Genomic DNA, 21,945 nt, shown 5'->3' with positions numbered 1-21,945 from the left:
CCCAAATGTGACCTCGCTTTTTAATTTCCTGGCTTTTTACTCTCTTCAGCTACTGCAGTCTTTCTGAGTGAATGGTAAAGCACCCCAGAGGGTATGCCAGGGGTTTTCATCTCTTCTGTATACTTACAAGGTCCCCTTGCAATCCATGTAGTCAATATATCCCTCAAAACCACATGTGCTCCATGCTGTCACACCGGTTTACTCTATGCCCCTATTGTTCTACACCTGGACTCTGTACGTGGCATAAAGAAGTTATAAATAACTCAAAATGAATAAATGCACTCCTGTTTGGTATCTGCTGTCCTACTGCAAGCAGATAGTAAAGAAAAAATTCCCAAAGAGCATCATCATAGTTTTATCAGGTTCTGGAAGTAGAAACTGCACAGAGGTTGCCGCCAGCCTGCCCTCCACACTGACAGTCAGAGAACACACCAAAGATCAATGAAGCCATGGTTTCACAGGTCAGGGAGGTGAACTTCCTCTCAAGCAAGGCTGGCAAATAAAGCTCTGAACACAGAGTGACCCAAGAAGTCTTCATCAGGGCAACCCCTCACCATGTATCAATAAGTATAGTTTTTATATATATATATATATATATATATATATATATATGAAGAAACTGAAGTATGTCTAGAAGGCTACTCAGAAAGCCAAGCACTACACAGAATAAATTATTTCACTTCATATCTATCACTTCTATAACAATTAAAAATTTACTCAAAAATAATAAAAAAAATAAAATCAGAAAGTCTGAAATGCTTTCAGATCATATTTTTTAAAAAATTCATATACACCTTATTGGATGCTCAATTTTCAAGATATCCTCCAGAAAGTATTTAAATTAACATGAGAGGTTATTTGTTTAAAGCAGAGTAAAGGAAGAGTTTCAAATTAAAAAATATGCAAATCTTAAAATAGAAATGTATCAAAACAGGAAAAGGGAAGGAGCATTAATCTGATTGGTTAAAAATAGAATTTTAATGTCATATGTCAGAAGTAACAGTCCAGAAGTAATAAACCTTCCAGAGACTCTATGAGGCCAATAGATGATCGAGGTGTAAAAGGAATAGGAGCCATTTTCATAGGTGAAAATCTCTTCCCTTTTAATACCCAAGCAGCTTTTGACATGGTCCCTTATTGAAGATTCTTAGAAGTAATTATATTGTCAAGGGATTGTATAGATTAAGAGTTAACTGAAAGATAGAAAACAGAACAAAAATAGCTGGTCGGAGGAAAGGGTTACCAGCACAGACCTACAGGGCTCTTGTAGTGTGGCCTGTGCTGCATGACAATAATAAATGTAATGATATAATAATAAATAAAGGAAAAGTGCATGGTTACAAAGTTCTCCTAAAGTCACTCTTACAGTCACATCAGTTCTGAACTGGCAGACACCAGGCTGCTATATCACATCATGAATCAGAGTGCCATGGGCAATGCGCCCAGCGTTGCAGATGGTGTGTGCCATTGGCTTCTCTTCTGAGAGCTGGTAGCCAATTTTTCAAAATATATTGGCATATAGTTCCCTGGCATAAGCAAACAAAAATTATCTTTAAACTTGAAATTTCCATCTAACTAAATGAATCTGTACAAGAATCTGTGCTCTCCACTGTCTTTCTTGTTTATAATGCTTACAGTATGATCACATTTATATCTGTGGAGTTAATCTTTAAATGAATTGTCTGTAATTTTATAGTTCCTCTCATTGAAGGTTCCTCAAAATCTGGACGCATGCTTTGTGTCCTCTGACCAAACTTAAACATGATATAACTCAGGTCTCAACTTGTACACATGTGAATTAATCAGCCAATATAAGCAACTGTGGAAGCAGTCAGTGTTGGCTGGCATGCAGCCATTGCAAACAGTCAAAAAAATAATTTCTGAAATTTGCTCTCAGACATAAGCCAGTTGCTTCTCGCCAATACTTATTGGAATCAGATGTGATATTAGCATGAAAAACATACTTTGTAGGTCAATTATAAATAATTCCTGTGGATTAGAAAACAGTGTTTTAATTTCTTCCCACTGGAGTTTCCTTACATACTGCCACTACGTAAAAGCACAACACTTTCAGTCTGGAGCAAAACAAACCATTGAACAGGTAGATTTTCTTATATGGATTTCAGAAAAAGCAAAGAAAAAAAAATCCTATGTCTTCATCTAAAAGGGTTAAAGACTAAGACTAATTGTCTTTCAGCACTGACTTCCTTCTTTTTCACTTTGGACAGTTTATTTTGAGACAGAGTGAAGATGGTGAAATGAATGTATACAAAAAAGAATTCTGAAGCTTTAGTGTGCCATTTTGTTACTTAAATTAAGTAAAGCTCTAATAAATTATTGTCAAGTTCAAAAAGAATTGCATTTATTCCTTTGTGACCTTTTGTCAAACTGTGTATAATTCTGCTTCCTGTACAAGAGCCACCTGCACAGATAAGCCTCTTTGCATGTCCATATTCATTTGGAACAAAATAATTCAAACTGGTTTTTGAAGCATAGTTCTAGATTTTCTGTTTTTCTGTGCTTATAATGCTAAATTTAAAAAAAAATTGCCTAAGAAGATAGAGTTTCTAGATTTTATTGTTGCTCTGAGTCATTAGCTGCACTTTTAAATGCATGCATATTTATAAATTGGTTTTCAGATACAATTATCAAAAAAGATTACATAAAAAGGAAAAAAGGCAAGCCAAGGAATGCAGATAGGCAAGAAAATGATGAATGATCATATATCATGGATACTATTACTACTGTGATGTTTGTAACCATCATCATAGTAGGAAGCACATAAAAGTTTGCAGAGATGTCTATTGAGTGGGCTGACACAATTTTATCTGATGATCTGAGAGACCTACATGTTTTTTCATGACCCTCAATATTAAGAGTGATTTAAACGCTGAGGAGACAAATCCAGTGATATTATCTATATGAGCTGGACCTCCTCAAAAAACACTCAGGATTCTGACCTGAAGAATCAAGTGCATTTTGATACGTTTTTCGCTCTTTACTGCATCCAATTTCATAGACAGCATAATAGTGTTGTAGTATGAATATTGTCTGAAGAGATATGAGAATCTAATGGGAAATTCAATATCTAAAATTTTACACTCCAATGCACTTCAGCATTAAAATGTGTTATGATATCATATAGGCTCATAACTTAAAAGCAAAAATTCCTCTAGGACTTTTTCATGTAGGTTTTCTCTTTTTTATTGATCTTTTTAGATGCTTATGAATAAGCATATTTTGGCCAGAAAAAGAAACTGCTGCAAGATTTTATAGTTTAATCATTCAGAAAGCTCTAACAAACAGAATATGATGATATATAAGTTTTAGGGCCAATCTTTAAGGCCACTTAAGGCAGGAGATCTCCATTACAGTATGTAGGAAATCAAGCAAGGAAGGGCAGAAAACATAATGGCAGTACAAAACCTGTTCCTCAAAGTGAGAAGCAAGAAGGAAATTCAGAGCCAGTGGAAGCAAGGACATGTGTGGCCTGGGAAGTCTACACAGATACAGTTAGGATATGTAGGGATGGGATCAGGAAAGCTGAGGAACAGATGTAATGGGACATCACAAGGGATGAACATTAATAAGAAGCGATTCTATAAATACACAGATCAGAAAAGAAAGTGCTGTAAACCCTCCCCCACTGCTCAATCCCGATGAATGAGAAGGCAGAACAGGTGACAGTGGACATGGGGAAAGCTGAAAAGTCCTTCATTGATAGTCCCAACACAAGAAAGCGAGGTTCCAGGTGAAGCCACAAAGATTATCAGAGGGATGGAACACATTTCCTATGTAGACAGACTGAGAAAATTGTTGATTTAGTCTGGACATGAAATGTCTCTAGAGAGATATCATTGCAGCCTTATAGTACTTGAAAGGGAGGCATAAAGCAACTTTTTACAGAAGCAACCTTATGTGAAAAGAAGATTTGGTTTTAAACTAAATGAGAATAGATTTAGATGAGATGTTACAAATAAAGTTTTTACTCAGAGGTTTATGAGGCCCTGGAATGATTGTCCCAAGAAAGTGTGAATGCCCTGCCCCTGGAAGTGTTCAGGATCAGTCTGAATTGGGACCTAATCTACCTAATCTAGTGGGTAGCATCATTGCTCATGGCAGGACATTGCAATTAGATATCTTTAAGGTCCCTTCTGACCCAAACCATCCTTTGATTACATGATTCTACAGAATTATGGAATGTTTCCACAATAAATGTAAGCAAGATTCATTAAAAATGGGAGGCCAGTCCTAAACAGAATTGCTACTTTTGGAGGAAAAAAAAAAAAGTTGGAATTAGCTAATGAGGTTTCTCACTACAAAGAAACCCAAACAAAATAAGACTTTGGTTTGAGCCCCAGTATATAAATCAAAATGAGAAATTCTCAGGAAAATCTTTGATTTTTACTTTAATAGAAATATTAGACCAATGCATTTTACATGCTAAACATGTTGGATTTAACTGTTGGAAATTTTATTTCATAGTCACTAAAAATTATGCTCCCAGGTCACATTTTGTTGGTTGTGCAAGTATAATGCATAATTATATGCACATGGAAGACATGTAAAGCCCCATGACTTGAAGAATGCATAGTGTAAAGCTCTACCCTGAAGTATAAATACACTGGTCCCTATAAATAAATTACATCCCCCCCAAGACTTTGACTCTTTATACAAATAATATGAATTGCTGCAATCAAATGAGGCATAAATAAATGAATTTATATTTAATAATTGCATTTTTTCACTTTGGACTCTTTTGTCTAAATAGTCAACCTGCATAAGAATTAAAAAAAATTATTTCCAAAAATTGATGTTATAATCAGAAGTTTTATGCTCTTGTCCCTTTTTCCAATTGGAAGAAAAAAACCCAAGAGGTTAAATTGTTTCATAATTCTCAGTGTAAGAAAAAGAGAGAATTTTTAAAATGGAATCAATTACATGTACTTGAAAATACTGAAAAATTATACTCAAAGCTTTCTACAACACCTTTCAAGATTTCAGGTAGATACTTCAGTGCAGTTGCAACAGTGAGAAGAATGAGAATATGGATAAAGCCTCTTGTTATCTTTATGTGTCAAGCAGCTCATTTTTTAGTTCCCAAATACAGCTTCAAAAAAGGTCTTCCCTGTCAAAGGCCTGTATTTATGCTTTGTTTGTTGCAATATCATTTAATAGCCTACTATTCATCATTTCCTCTTCATAACTTTCTGAAGCTTCTTCCAGCTCTCTGTCTAACAACATGCAAGGCTTGAAAGGCAAGATGAGATAAAACACATTCACAGGCTGTTGGGTAGGTGAGACCACCATCCACCCAGTCAAACAGCACCCAGCTGTTTACAGTGATTATCATTAGTCAGGAGTTAATCTTTCATGGTAGGGTATTGCTCATGGTACTTGCCATAACACATACTGGCACTGAGCCATTCTACAGGGGCACCTGCTTTTGGCACAGTAAGGAAAGCAGCACTTTTTCAAAAGGAAGAAAGGTTGTGGGATAAGACTATAGCTGTCCTTTTACAAAACTGCAGGTCTTGTGATACAATTCATATTTGTTTTTTTGGTCTTTGACTGGAGTGCATTTTGGCCAGAGTGTCACCCTGCATGTTTGCCATAAATATGGTTCTACCTCAAGACTGGATTAGTTATTCCTTTGATAACATTGCAGGTGGCACAGATTCTGCCTGTATTTTTGTCAAGGAATATCTAGAAGAGACAATAAGAAATGCAGAAAAAAAATTAAAATAAAAAAAAAAAAAATAATATTCTGAATTTAGAACATAATTAACATGACTGTTCCAGAAGGTTTGAGCTTATTTAGCTGATCTGTTTAATGCTGATGTCACTAAACCATACCTAAACTCTTATCTGCCTCATTTAAATTGATTTATTTTTTCCTAAATTTGTTTGATTCAATAAATCAATTTCTAAGTACTGTTACTCTAACATTTTTTTTCATAAATTGCCTGCTGTGATACTGATTGTTTTAAGCACTCTAAAGATTTTCAATAAAAAATGAAAAAAAATTGCTACAGAACTTTTAAATATATTGATAATATTATTTCCAAATATATAGGATAATTGCATTATTGGACCAAATAAGAAGATTCTGTTAAAGTACTAATTCAATATAAATACTAAAAAATTGTGAGATCAACACTGGGGTCATCTCTACAGGATTGTACTGGACAGTGACAAGATGAATATTTTCCTGAGATACATCTTTAATATTTCAGTTTTCTGGATGTTCTCCAAGAAATTGTCATCTTTTTCAGACAAATCACTTTTCCTCCTGTTTTGGTTTTTTTTTCTCTTGTGAAGGGTTTGATTATGCTTATGGGTTAAACATTTCACAATTAATTAATGGGGTTTTTATGCTGTTGTGCGTACACTGGATATTTTACTCATACTTGGAAGCTTTGGGTGGAAACATCATCTTCCAGGCTAGTAAACAATTTTTGATTCCTTCAACAGCATTACATAAAATAGGGATCTATCCCAAGAACCTGTGGTTAAATTAGAAGGATAATGAGTCTTGATTTAGAAATAGATCTAATGAAGATTTTATATAGCTGGAAGTTCATACTGAAATACCTAATATGTTGGTTCAGTTAAATATCTTTATTAAATTGAGACTAGGTAGGTGAAGGTTGTTACTTTTGCTACATATCTCTTCCAAGCATGTTACCTAAATCATATGTTTATTTCAGCAAAAAATAAGTGTATTTGACATATTTAGAGACAATTCAGATTCCAATAAAGTGTAGGACACAAAAGAACACAGCATATTATATAAGGATCTGTCTGTAGCAACCTGTGCCTGGTTGTAGATCCACTGGTCAGAGGAGATGTGTGCATGTGTCTTTTTCTGCTTTGATCTATATCCCAGAGACCAGCCTGACAGATAACAGCAACTCCTTCTGAGAAATTAGTAGGGTTCTTGGTCTTTTAAGGCAGAGATATTTTGTTCAGGCACAATCACTCTTTCACCCAGAACCAGCATGCTGCTTGTCCCTGCCTCTGTTTTCTCTATGTTACCACAGTTATTGTACCAGATGAGCTGACTTACTGTGGTTCTCAAGCACCCTCTACTTCAGCTTGTCCAGGTCACTGTGGATGACATCCTTCACCTGTAAAATACTGTAATTTGTATTTAAAAATTGAAAGTGAGTGTAAATCTGGAAAGTGTCAGATCTAAGACTAAAAATAGGTGTGACATAGTAAAAGTAAGGTAGGAAGAAAAGAAGCTTTATATTTTTCCATTTATTTTCCTTCCACTTACTGCCAAATTTCATGATGGAGACTTAGAGAAATATATTTCATTAATGAAAGGGTTGGTGCTCTTCTGTAATAAACCTTTTCTCTCCTTTTGAAAGATCAGTACTATGAAAAGTCATCACTGAATGTGTATGTGTAGTTTGTCATCCAAGACTTTCTCTCTTGCCTAGTCCTTTAAGTTCAATGGAGAAAAACAAATGCAAACCAAGTATGCCAGACAAAAATATGTCTGTTGTACTTATTTTGCATATATCAGAATCTCTACCTCCTTCTAAAAATGTGCTCTCTAGCTCATAGAATTAACTGAGTTAGAATGAATCCATGAATATCATCATAGCCCAACTCTTGGCCCTGCACAAGACTTCCCAAGAAGGAAGTCGCCATGGGCCTGAGAGCATTGTCCAAATGCTTCTTTAATTCTGTCAGGCTCAGTGGTGTGACCATTGTACTGGGGAGCCTGTACCAGCCCAACCACCCTCTTCATGATATCCAGCCTAAATCTCTCCAAAATCAGCTTCAATCCATTTCCTTTTACTGGTCACAAGAGTGAAGAAATCAGTACCTGCGCCCCCTCTTCCTATCACAAGGAAGTTGGAGACTTCAATCAAGTCTCTCCTCAGTCTCCTCCAGACTGAACAGACCCAAGTGCTCTCAGCGGCTCCTCACACAGCCTCCCCTTCACCATCCTCATTTGGACATTAATTGCTTCTGCAGCACCCAGAACTGCCCCCAGCACTCAAGGTGAGGCTGCCCCAGAGCAGAGCAGAGCAGAGCAGAGCAGAGCAGAGCAGAGCAGAGCAGAGCAGGACAATCCCCTCCCTTGCCCAGCTGGTGATGCTGTCCCTGATGCCCCCAGGACACACTTGGCCCTCCTGGCTGCCAGGGCACTGCTGGCTCATGTTCAACTTGAACCCCAGAACCCCAGGGCCCTTTCCATGGCACTGCTCTCCAGCCTCTCATTCCCCAGTCTGTCTGTACAGCCAGGGTTGCCCCAGGTGCAGAATGAAAGGGCACAGGACACAGGATGGAGCCCTGCAGACCCCCATCCCGGTGCAAAATCTGTCACTTGCTCTTCCAAAATCTCATGCTGTTGGTGATTGTCCATCTCTTTGATTTGTCAATGCTTCTCTGCAGGGCCTCTCTGTCCTTCAGGGAGATGACAGCTCAGAGTGCACATATGCTATGCACAGGATGTAACTCCATGAAAGCCATTTCGACTCTAACCACCAGTCAATACTTTCAGGGCACATTAACTTGCACTCCAGCAGTTGCATCCAGGGTAAGATTTCCTCCACATTTGATGGTACTCTGTGAATAGAAAATTCTCATATAAGGCTATATCATAACTGTGGCTCTATTATTCTCCGGTTGTTAACAGCTAGTTAATTTTTCCCAGGATTCTTCAAGAGACACAAGCTAAGTTAATAACTCCATTTTTTTTTTTCTATTAATCTATAGAGTGTGTTCTTTTTGCAGTGCTTCCGGTGTTGGTTGTATTTTATGAGCTCCCAAAGGTATCTGCTAAGAGAATGAGATTGTTTCAATCAGTCTTTCAATTAATCTAGGATATTTCTAAAAAGCACTTCTGTGCTTTTTTTTTTCTTTCATATTCAGTAAATTTAGTCTCAGAATTTGTCTAAATTAAGGGTGTAAAAAAAGTAAGGTGGTTGAAACACAAGCAGCTTCTTGTACCATCTTGTAAATTCTATATATTACCAGCTGCAGCCACTGACTGTTGTGGTCGTTATTTTAAACTTTTTTTTATTGTTAGACAGCGTCATTGATGTGATTCAGTAATGGGGTAACGACATTAAACCAACAAATTGTCTTTTGCTGCACCAACCCCTTCCAAAGGATTTATAGGAAGTCAATCAGCTAGCAGCTTGTACACAGGTAATTAGCAACACACAAAATCCAGATTTGTAATTTTAAAAAAACTTTGAGACTTGGTGAACAACCAACCTATTGCAATTCCAGTGAAAAAACAGTAAAACCGCATCGGACTTACAGACTTTAAATGAAAGTATTTGTACAATTGCAGTTAAGTTTTACAGCTTTTGAAATTCTTTCCCTGCAGAAATGGTGGTGCATTAATCTGTCCATTTTCAGGGTCCTGGAAGGTGCTCATTGCCATTCCCAGGCTCCTGACTCAGACAGTGGCAATAAAAAGCATGTCTAATTTATCCCAGAGTTAAGAATTTTGCTTAAGGCAGATTTTGATCACTCATATGTAGGCTGTCTGCAACAATGTTTAATTTACATAAAGGTCTCCAGGAGAGTTATCTATGTATACCTCCTTCCAACTATAAGATAAACATGTGCATAATATCTTTTGGCCCATGTGTGGCCCAAAATATTACTTCTGTTATGTTCACATAAATCAAATTAAAATATATTTTGCCTGGACATACATATAAATAATATTTATTAAACTATTTATTAAAATATTGATTATTTATTTAATTTATTATTATATTTATTAAAAATATTTAGTGGCCAACAGACTGTATCTATTAAAAATGCCAAAAGAAAATCCTAACTAAAAACTAGCAGCACATCATGAGACGACTTCAGAGTGACACAGGGGCTGAGCTGTCAGCCAGCTGCCAGCAAAAAGCATATTTTTCTTATGAGCTCTGCAAGTTTTTCTCTTGGGCAGTGTGTGCATTAGTATGCAACTGTATTACTGCTCAGGAGCCATTTTTGACAAAATTTTTGAATAAATGTCTTTTTAAAAATTGAAACATATTTCTCAGTGTTTTTGGCATGGTGTAAATGGGATAGATTGAATAAATGATTAATTGTTGTTATTTGTGAGCTCTATACTAACATGAGAAGGAATTACTTTTCAGTTGATTCTTAGGAAAACTTTTGAGCATATAAGAAATATTGTAGCAAAATAATAAATTTACAGAAAGTCTAGGATTTTTAGAGATTCTCAAGGAAGTTAATAGAAAAAGGCCTAAAATACTGGCATACCATTCTACAGGCAGCGGATCTCCAGAAATTAAGGAGAGTAAAAAAAAGACAGGAAAGAAAAATCACAAAAAATATTCTTTCTAGAATAAGAAAAACAGAATCCAAAATTCAGCAATAACAATCTATACCTTGATGGACAAAAGCACAATCTTTGTAAAATCTCCTCATTTATGAATGGAAATCCAGAACATTCAGACTTACACTGTAATGAAAGGTAATTTCTGTGTCCGGCACTGTGCACACTACAAATGAAAGTCACTTGCAAATTATCCTCCCATGCTTTTGGGAGACTTAAGCTCAACTTTATGACCAAAACTTCCAAAAATTAGAAAATTACACAGAACCCAGCTTTATTTCCTATCCAAAATCAGACTTGAAAACCTGCACAAGACTTTGTGAGTCAGTCAAATAATTTGGCAGGTTACCAGTTACTTAATTATTTTGAGCCCATTTTTCCTGTGATGTATACACTCATTTTCTTAAAAGATAGTGAAAAAAAGTTGTGACAGATTTCTTGAGCATATAAACCAAGAAATTACATTTCTTGGTTAAAAAAAAAAAAAAGAAAAAAAAGTTTTTTAATCTCTTCCCTCTGCCCTTTGTCTCTGTAGCTCTTTCATAGTGACTTTAACTTTGTTCACATTTCTCTGTTCACTACATTCCTTTTGGTGTATGAACCCATGAACCCATGGCTTTGTTCTATTCCTGTTTTATTTTAAACCCCATGGAGAGTTATCTAGTCATAGTATTCTCAAAAATTAAAGTGGCCCACATTTACTCGGTCTTAAAAACAGGCTTTGAAAATCTAAATACTGAAATACTATTTCAGAGCCCAAACTGACAAAGGGCTTTTCCCAATGGAGCCTTGTAAATATTAAAAGATTCAGTTTCCACTGGAAAACGTGATGTGTGTAAAATTAGCCAAGTTACTTCAGCTGCTAGGAATATAAGAAGTACTAAAGATTATGTTTAGTGTGGAGATAGTCTTACAAATTAAGACAGAGAATATTTGAAAAAGCATTTTGAACATATATGTGAATACCTATATACTTTTGCAATCTTTTTACATGTATCCACACAGACATAAACATGAAAACATCATATACAAAGATATTTCCAGCTTTTATTGCGGCTATATAGAAGGATCATAGAATAATAGAATCATTTCTTGGAAAAGAGTTACAAGAACAAGTCTAACAGAAAACCCAGCACTGCCAAGTCTGTCACTAAACTATGTCTTGCAGTGCCACATTTGCATGCCTTTCAAATACTTCCAAGTTTACCACTAGTGAGCCTGGTTTTAACCCGTTTTCTCCTTCAAATCAATGAACCTTGCTCAAAAATCCCTTTACCCCTTTGAAACAGGTGTACCCTATCTGTTGCTAGAAGGGTTGGTGTCAAGTAAACTGACTCATGATCAAAGAACCCAAAATTCTGCCAGTGACACCAGGCTCAGAGGCAAGTACTGATTTGCTGGGTCTCTGCTCCCCACCTAATCATTCCCTGTGTCTGGAAATAGAACATTACTCTCCTTTAACCAGTTGTACCAAGACCCTGAAGTCTCTCTTGTTTTACCCTACCTGATAAAAAAATAATGAACAATAATCTGAGGGCTGAACCAGGGTAGGAACATTTCTCTTCAGATCTTTAACACAGGCCCCAGGGGGTCAGCACAAGAAATGTGTTGTTTCCATCCCTAAGAAATGGATCCACTCGGCATTTTGGGACTTCTGTCCCCTTGAGAAGGGAGTCTCCTAGCATTCTGAAAGTAATTTTTCCATTTATTTTTTTATGGATTCTTTTTTTTTCTATGCAGTCACATGTACTAAATCACTTGAAATGCCAGAGAAGCTAATTACTCTCTGAATTCATCATGTCCTTTTCTTGCTTCTTCCTCTTTGCACACAGATTTTGGATGCTCTGTAATCTTCTGGAGGCAGGATGTTAAACAAATTTTGTCATTTTCCATTGATACCAGACTAGGACTTCTCAAATGTCATTCAGACTCAGGTAGGGCATTGAAAACATGAAGGTGAGGGATTCTAACTGACACATTTTTGTTGGCCTCTACAAAAACATGCTGGGCTGCTACTATTTTCCTTTCAAACTCCAAAGAAATGTGTAGGGAGATCCAGCCACTGCACAGATGACTGAGTAAAGTGGCAGAGCCCTTAGCTTTCTGCATATGGTACCATTTAGTGAGACACTGTCAAGGACTGTGAGGATATCCTCATGGATACATGTAGGAGAGTGAAAAATTTTATGTTGGAACTCTGATCATCTGCTGCTTTTGATATGAACCAAAGGCTTTTTAAGATCAATAATAAAAGAATTATAGACTCTTGAAAGGGCTTTTTCTGTCCTGTGTTCTCTGTTATTGAATAAGCCTTTCAAAGAATATTAGATTTATTTTGTTTCAGATCAGAATAGCTTTTATATCCACAACAATTTTGGTGCTTTGATTGAGCTAGGGAGGGGGAAAATGCATCCCCTGGTGAGCCAAAGGAAGCAACATGAGTTAGGTGGGCTAGTAGTTTAAGCATGAAGGAACTGCTCTGAAGACCTGTCCATGGAAGACTTCCTGTCTCCCATCAAATCTCATCCTCTGGAACTTGATTTAAACAGATCACCAGGTTTTTATCTTCTGTTTCTTCTGACGCCCTCACAGCTATCCCAAAGTGAAGCTGAGGGGAAGTCACACACATGGAACATTGTTTGAGGGGCAAGGTAATTTGAGGAATTTCATTTTCTCATTCACTTAAATTAAAAGTTCTCTTAAATTAAATTTAAATTAAACTTAAATCAAAGATTCTCTGGTTCACTGTTCCCCAAGAACTCCAGTTCCTGAGTTGCCATAAGGAGAACAACAGAGCACATCTTTGCCACAGAAGTGTCAAAAAAGTGCACTTAATAATTAGATTTTGAGTTTGTTAAATTCATTGGTATTCAACAATTTCTTGGCTTGTGACCATGTAGTCAGTACTTCTCAAAATTACTTTTTCTACTCAAGACTCACCCTCTTCATTTAGTTATGAAACCCTAATTAACTTCACAGTTTTAAAAAACAAGGTAAATTTTTCTAATCAGTGCCATTGCAATCTTATTACTCTTCAAACATAATTCTTCCCAGGTGTGAGAACCATATAGTTCTGGTTCCTTCTTCCAGTTCCAGTCCCATGGTCTAATATTAAAATATCCTCCCTCCCCAGTCCAGACTGCATCTCAAGACATATTTCAGAGATTTAAAATAACTACAAAAATAATTAATTACTATTTAATCAATTCCTATTTCTGCTAACCCCAGCCTCTCTTGGAAATAATCTTTCTTTGAACATCTTTGCATAGCAAAAACATCTAACTCTAAAATGTGCCCATTAGGCAAGAAGAAAGAGAAGCTGAACTCTATGTCTTGCATGATAATAACTGGGATTTTTTTTTTTTTTATTTCAAGTGTACATACCTAAATATCAAGTTCCTAAATTTTTTCATACAAATGCTTGTTGTTAGGAGGAGGTTTTCAGATATTTCAGGTTCTTCATATGTAAAGTGGGTAATGGAGAAGAGGAATATGGGTGTGGAATACCCATGATGACATATTTTCTGCAAAGAAATAAAAGTACTATATCAGGCTAGTGGGTGTGGGAAGGAATCTTAACATCTCTCTGAATTCCTCATTAATTCACATCTGAAGCTTTTCCTATGCCTTTTTATTTCTTTTAATTATGCTGTTTACAAATAAAACAAGATCTACATTAATATAATCCTCTATAGATTAACAATTTAGCTATCCATGGATTATTCTAGATATAGGGGTGAGGGAGGAAAATACTTTTTTCTACTGATATAAGCAGAATAGTGAATTGTAAAGTTTTTCCTATATTAAAATTGTAGGGGAGAAAATATCTTAAAAATTGATATATGCATGAAGTTCAACATTTCACAATGATATGGGACTTAAGGTTATTTGAACCTTCAAGAGAGACCAAAATGCACATGCCATGAAAAGAAAAATTCTGTTTGATAAATGGAGCTTAACATCATTCTGTACTATGTGCAAACTTGAAAGTGTTTGTTAGAAACAAGAAAAATACCTTTTTATCATGGGAATTATTTCAATTTAGGAAATAGCATATCTGCTGGGTGATAAGTATCTCGTCCTTAAATACCAGTAAGCTTGTTACAATTTATATTCAACTGATACTCATGAACAGCAAGACAGACTAAGCAAGTATTTTAATATTTTTGATAAAGTATTCTCAGTGGAGGAGTGTAATCATTGTGCAATGAAAACTAATACAAGAGAAAAAAACCTACATCTGACAGTCTGAATAATATGCTTATTCACAGAAAGCATCTTTAAGATATCCTTCACAGATCATTAGCTTCATGGGATTAGGAATGAGCCTGCATAGATTTAGCAATGATCCCTCTCCTCAGGATATTGTAACAGGTATGAAACCCTTTCCAGGCCATATGGTGACAGAGGGCAGCACTCTTTCCCAGGGGCCTTGTCAGACTTAGCCACAATCTATTGTCAGGCACAGTTGGTGAAATCTGATTCTCACTTAGTTTAGTGAAACAGAAGTCCCCTTAAAGATAGTATCAAGAGGACAGCGATCACACCAAATGACTTACATTCTGTCAGTCTGCCACTTCTCTCACATAATCCCATATGTGATTACCACAACATATATATGCTTCACTTTTTTCCTTCTAAAAATTATTCATATTTCTGTATGAACGTATGTGCATACCGGTATCTATCATGAAATTCATCGTCCTTTTTACAATTCACTACATCTATACATGCAACTCCAGTACAACTAAGCAACTGGAAAACAAAATGCTAATGTGACCCTGAATTATTTCTGTGTTTTGGCAGAAAGTCTAGTAAATATCCCTGTAATTTTTCTGTCAGAAATTTGGATTATTCCATCCTGTAAAATGGATTTTAAAATCCTTTTAAGAATACACACATTCCATATATTCCATATGACATGCAGTCATATAGAATATAATTTTATGATGCTTTTTTAAAGCAAATAGAATGGTTGAATCTATACATCATAACATTTTAAATAATTCATATAAATACATTCCTTGTAAATTGTGGGGGGATTGGTGGTGCACAAGAGTTTTATTCAACAGAATTCTCATTTTTCTCCAGGAAAACTGCTGATGGCCTTATGTAGTCAAGTGAAGAGTTTAAGGCTGTACTTTGTCTACTGCTTACAAGTCCAACACAAATTAACTTTCATAATCCCCATGTGCTGCGCTGAGCTATTGTTCACATTCAGTATATAGAACACAAACCAAAGCAGACGAAACTTTCTCTCACCAGTGGCTCACTCCACCATACTGACAGCAGCAACAAAACACAGAAAGGCATGACAAATACTTAAATCCAGCTAAAATTAATCAGGAGCTCAATTAGGCAGAAAGTAATTACTGAACCTGTAATTTGACTAGCACACAGTAGCAGATGTTCCTACTCTTGCATATAGTGCCATGGGACCTTTAATTAGCTGAAAATAGCCTCGTATTTGGAATCCACTTCCCATCCTATTGGTCAATAATACTTTTAGTTTATTGAATGTGGGGCCCATGTGTTTTTCTCTGCTACAAGGTATTGGGAAAATTCTAGTGCATGATGTTAAATATATTTTAGCTTCAGTTATCTCATTTTTTCAGAAATAGGCTTACAGGGAGGATTTTCTGTGGCACAGTTTGTATGAGTTATCAAAAGACTAGACACAATAAGGATCCTTTCAAAAAGCACATAATTACTATTTTTATGAAACCACAGTTTTAGATGTCACCCTGGAGAGTGCACATCTTCCAACATCTCCTCCATACCTTCTCACAGAGGCAGAAATTCAGTGAAGAGTCACAAAGAAACATCAGCTGCTAAATCATTGACCCTTTTTTTTTTTTCAGTATGATAGTTTCCCAGGAAAAATTTCTTTGTGCACAGAAGAAACAAGTTGTTTTTCTGCTCTTATACTTCAATGAGGTAACTTAAAGCCTCCTATCAAACTAAATACCTTAAAATAAAATAAAACGTTATTTGAATGAGGATGGGTGGGGGGATTTTCTCTTATTTACCTGGTTTTCTCTAGAAAATAAAGTCCTGTGTTCACTAAATCATATCTCTGTTGCCATGGAAATTGTGGAGATTTTACACCTTGGCATTTTGACTTCATTTCTGGATCATATAGGAAAAGGAGCTAGTACAGGACAAGTTGGACTAAGAGGGTAACAACAATGATTTAAACAAAAACATCGCTCATAATTAAACCAAGATGTCAAGGATATTCATGGCAAACACAGAAAAAAAGTGAGCTGATTTCAATGGAAATATGAAGCACTATAATATAAGAAGGTTTCTATTTCTATCTTAGGCCTTGAAATTATTATAAATTGCATAAAAGAAACACACCTTTTTCTGAGTAAAAGCTTAATAATATTACCAGATCATATTTATCATATTTATCATATTTATCATATTTATCATATTTATCATATTTATCATATTGACAGGCCAGAGAAGAGTTACCAAAGCAGATTAAACCCATCTTTCAATGAATTAATACTAAGGCCTGTTTTAATTCAACGCTTCATTAACACTTAAATTGTTCTGCTGAGTGGAATTCTACTCCTAAGATCTGCATTACAGAACTAAGCAAATGTTAATTTTGTGTTAACTTTTGATTTGGATTCAGCCATAATACAACCAAATAGCATTGATTATCACAGTAATCTTCTGTTCTATTACTGAAACAGCATAAAATAGAAATGTGTTCAAAGTCATCAGCAATTATTTAAATTAGAAAATATGGAAACATTTGCCACAAAAACTCTTTTATTCCTTCATTTAAAATAGATTTTGGCAAATAAAGATAGAAAATTTCTTTTTAAAAAGAAGAATGCATGTGTGCTGTTGACAGAGATCAAATGAGACTGTGATTATAAGTAGAGAGAAGATAATTTCATCTACATTAATTGCTAGTGCTATGAAAGGACTTCAATACAATTGGTGGCTGTGTGGAATGGACATTGAGTAGACCCCAAAGAATTACTCTACTGAGGTTTATTTCTCACACTGGCCATATGCTCATTAGTGGACATTTATTTCAGTAGTGCTGTCCTACTTTTCTCAAGAGTTGCCTCAGTTTACAAAGTATGGAAAATAAGAATCTTGTATTATGTCCTTGAACCAGGTCCTACATGGGCCAGAGGGAGGGAAGCTAGACATGCATGGTCAAAATGCAGTGCCTGACAAAGACACAAGGAATTGCAGAAGACACTGGAACTTAGGCAGTATTGTGAACCACGGTATGCTTGGTGTGAGGGTTGTGTTGCTCAAGAGTCAGTGATATGCTGATTTATTATGCTGGGGCAGAATATCATGTTCTTTCTTTATTAGACTTTGGTATTTTTATCATTACTATCTAGCTGAGATATGTGACATTGCTCATCATACTGCATGGGAAGAGATCTCAGTTATGTTGAGGTCTACGGTGGGTCCACAGGAACTATTTTGATTTTTATAAAGGGGGAAAAAAATGAAGACTATAGGAAACTATTATAAATACAAATAAGAACATAAGCTACAGCATCAAAGAAAGGAGTAAGACATCACCTACATTAAAGTCATCTTCCAGTTGTCCACCCAACAGGGAAAAGGGTATAACATCTGCTTATTTAGTGGAGACCTATACAATGTCCAAAAGAGGGAGGACCCTCCAGACTCACTGTCCTACAACAACATTACAAGAAGGAAGTGTGTATTCTGGATTACAATCTGAAATGTATAAATCCAGGTATCATAAGATTATACAATGTCAGTGAATGAATGTGCATGGCAATACTCTCAGTCCAGCACTGCTAGCCTCCTCTGTGCAATTAGATTGGATGTGATCTAAGGAGATTTTCCAGTCTAATAATAGTAATAATATCCAAATAGAAACAGCAATTGATTAATTTCTTAAACTGGTCTTTTTGAACAAATCCTAGATGTTCCTCTAAAAATCTTGGAAACTATTTCCAGGAACACTAAGCACAAGCAAATTTCAGGAGTAGTCAGTATGGCTTTACCAATGAGAAGTCATACTTGATCAATCTGACGAACTCTTATTGTAAGATGACTGCCCTTGTGGATACAGAAAGACAATGGATTACTGAAGTGGCTTTTGACACTCTCACATTAAATCCCCATAGACAAGCTGATGATATACAGGCTAGTTAAGCCAAGAGGGATGTAGGCTGAAAACTGATTGAATGTCTGGGCCCAGAGATTGGTGATCAGTGTCTCAATGTCCAGCTGAAGGTCAATAACTAGTGATGTACCCCAGGATTCAATACTGGTTCAGTCCTGTTTAATATCTTCATTAATGATCTGGATGATGGAACAAATCCTAAGTAAATGTACCCAATTACTCAATGACATAAACTGGAAAGGAGTGACTGATGTTCCAGAGGTTTGTGCTTCCAACCAGAGGGACCTTGGCATGGGGAGAAATGGTCTATCAGAAACCTAATGTGGTCTAATGAGAAGTGCAAAGTCCTGCACCGAGAGAGGAGCAAACCCAGACACCACGGTATGCTGGGGGGCACCCAGCTGCAAAGCATCTGGGCGGAAAATGACATGGAATTCCTGGTAGACCCCAAGGTGTGAACATGAGCAAGCAATGTGCCTTTGAGGCATAGAAGGTCAGTGGCTGAGCTGCATTAAGCAGCTCAGTATTGTCAGCAGATCAATGAAGGTGATCCTTTTTCCTTACTCAAAGCTGGAGAGGCCACATCCAGAGTACTGTGTCCTGTCCTGATCTCAGTACAAGAGATGGAGCTACTGGAGAGTCCCAGGTCATCACAAAGATGATTAAGGGGCTAGAGCACCTCTTACAGGAGGAAAGACTGAGAGATATAGAACTGTTCAGCCAGAAGAACAGGAGTTTCAGGGAGATCTTACCATTGTGTATTAATACTCAAAGAAAGAGTGCAAAGAAGCCAGGCTCTTTTCAGTGGTGTGCTATAATCAGACAAAAGACACTGGACATAAACTGAAGCACAAAGGTTCCCTTTGAGCACCAGGAGATACTTTTCAGCTTTTAGGCTAGACAAGAACCAGAACAGGTATCGCACAGACTTTGTGGAGTATCTGGAATATCTCCAGTCTTGGAGATATTCAAAAATCATTTGAACTCAATCCTGAGTAATATTCTATAGGGAGGGGACTCTGCTAGAACTGTGAGATCAGATAACCTACAGTGGTCCCTTCCAAAATTCCCCATTCTGTGATTCTGTGAAACCTAGACATTTTAAGCTTTCTTTATATGCCATATAGTCTAGCTCCTCAATAATCCTGGTGTCTTCTCTGGACTCACTCCATTTTGTCAATGCCCTCGTGTGGGGGAACCCAAATCTGGACAGATGACAGCACTTAGAAGAAGCAATAAATCAAGATGAAGAATCACTTCTCTCAACATACACAGTATATTCTTGCCAATAGAGTGTGTTTTCCAAAGATAACTTCCTTGGAAATTTGATTGCTTCTCCATTCCGTGTGAACACAAAAAAGCATGGTCAAAGAAATTTTATGTTAGTGTATAGAAATTAAAGTTCCTAAACATCAAGGCCTAAATTATCCTCATGTAATGTATTAAGAAAAAATATTTGGAATGGTCAAGTTTTTAACTGTAAAATGAGAATTGCATTTCATGAACAAAAGAGGATCTCTCAATAGCTGGTTTTGTCAAGGTTTTTTTAGAATTTTATTTTTAACTCTCCTGTGTGAAATTATTTTACTTATCTACATAATCATAATTAAAAATGAGGCCCAAATTATAGTGACAAATAGTCATAGTCTTTCAAGCCATGATTTCCAGTTTCTAGAAGCCTAGCAATTCTGGTGGCACTTAAAAGTGAAAGAGGGAAGGTCATCACTGGCATTACGGCAGAAATAAGTTTATCAGTGGGAACAGAGAGAATCTGACTGGCCCTCTCTTGATAATGTTTACCACTCCTACACTTACTACACTTACTACAGAGCCTGTAAAAGTATTGCCACCTCAGCACTGTAGTCTTCCTTCACAGAACCCTGAAAGCTGAAAATGAACACAAGTGCAGTCTAAGATGCTGATGATTTGTCCTCTTCAGCACTCAAGAAAGGGTTTTGTTTTGTAAAGTACTCCACCGCACTTCAACCTTATTTCTGTGCACAGGAAAATCTGCAGGAGGACAAGACTTCACAGACCTGACCACCTTACACCCACACAGGCTGGTTAAACCAGATACATGAAGCAATTCTACACCAGAGAAAGCCAGAACATGGAGAAAATATGCTGTAGACCAAGTGTACATGTGTTGTAACTCAAATCTCATAGTTAAGCTTGCTCTAGCAGCCACAAATAAGCAGTTAAGTAGTCACTTAATGCTGACAGGCAGCAGATGTTATCCTTTAAGAACTTTCTTTTAACAGCAAGATTTCCTCTAAAGGAAGATTTGAGATAACATCAGAGAACATACAAATTATTTTCAGTATGTTGCTACAGTGTATCACCAGAAGTACTTTTATAACATTTGTGCAGCCACAAAGAAGTAGCAGTTTATCACATGCTACTATCCAAACAGAAGCAATTAAATTGTCAAGCATTCATGCCCATCCAAATTTACGATTCATCTATCATTAAAAAGAGACAATCATTCAAAATCCATTTAATGGAGTTATTCCTTCTTTGATTTGTGAACTTGAATCATGTCTTATGAGATGTTCATAGCCAATAAACAAGGAGGATTTCATTCACAGACATCAGGTCACAGTATCATTTTTCCACAAAATTATTTTCTTACATGTCTTCCTCAAGCACAAGAATAGCTTGATTCTAATACTGAAATCTCTCCCTTCTGCTGTTTTTCTAACAAATGGAATCAAAAAGACAAGGATAAATTTGTGTGATTTTGTGAAAATCTTACAACATAAATCTTTTTATGTCTTATGTAGTATATAAAACAAGTAAAAGTTTACAGGTCCAGCCTTGATCCTGTGGTCAAGACATTTGTGAACCTTATTTAATAGTGCCAAATCAAGTTGTATTTTTCAAAACACCTGTATAGAAGCAGTAAACAAATATGAAAAAATTCATCACAGTTGTGCCCAATTCAGTGAAAATATGTATACTGAGAAAGGCAGTAAATATTTAGTTCATATTGAACAATTCAACTGTCTCCACTTACTAGGTCTGACAAATTTATTTATTTTGTGGATACATGGTAGATATGCCCTCATCTGATTCTTATAATACTGCTTAAGTCTCTTGAGCTTGTGAAATATCATTTAGGTCAATTAGATGAAGTGGAATCAAAAGAAGTGTTCAGTGGCTAAGACAAGACAGAAGGAATAAATGTACCCATAGATTGGAAAAAAAAAGTCAAAATAGACTATTTCATTCTAGACATTAAATCCTTGCTGCTCACCTGGATCCTCAATTTTGGTCCTTAACTCAGAAACTGATTAGGGGAATATGATAATTCAGGAAATTAAGCAACACATGCAGACTAGATTCACAGCAGGCATTTTTTCCAATACAGCAACTGGCACAGCTGGTCTCCAAGTGCAAGTAGTGGCACAGCACTAGGTCTTCCACTTCAAAATCACTCCCCAGTATATCAGGCATTTCACGCACTCCA

Source organism: Cyanistes caeruleus, chromosome Z, assembly GCF_971803275.1.
Source record: "Cyanistes caeruleus chromosome Z, bCyaCae1.hap1.1, whole genome shotgun sequence".
NCBI lineage: Eukaryota > Metazoa > Chordata > Aves > Passeriformes > Paridae > Cyanistes > Cyanistes caeruleus.
Note: the sequence above shows the minus strand (reverse complement) of the source record.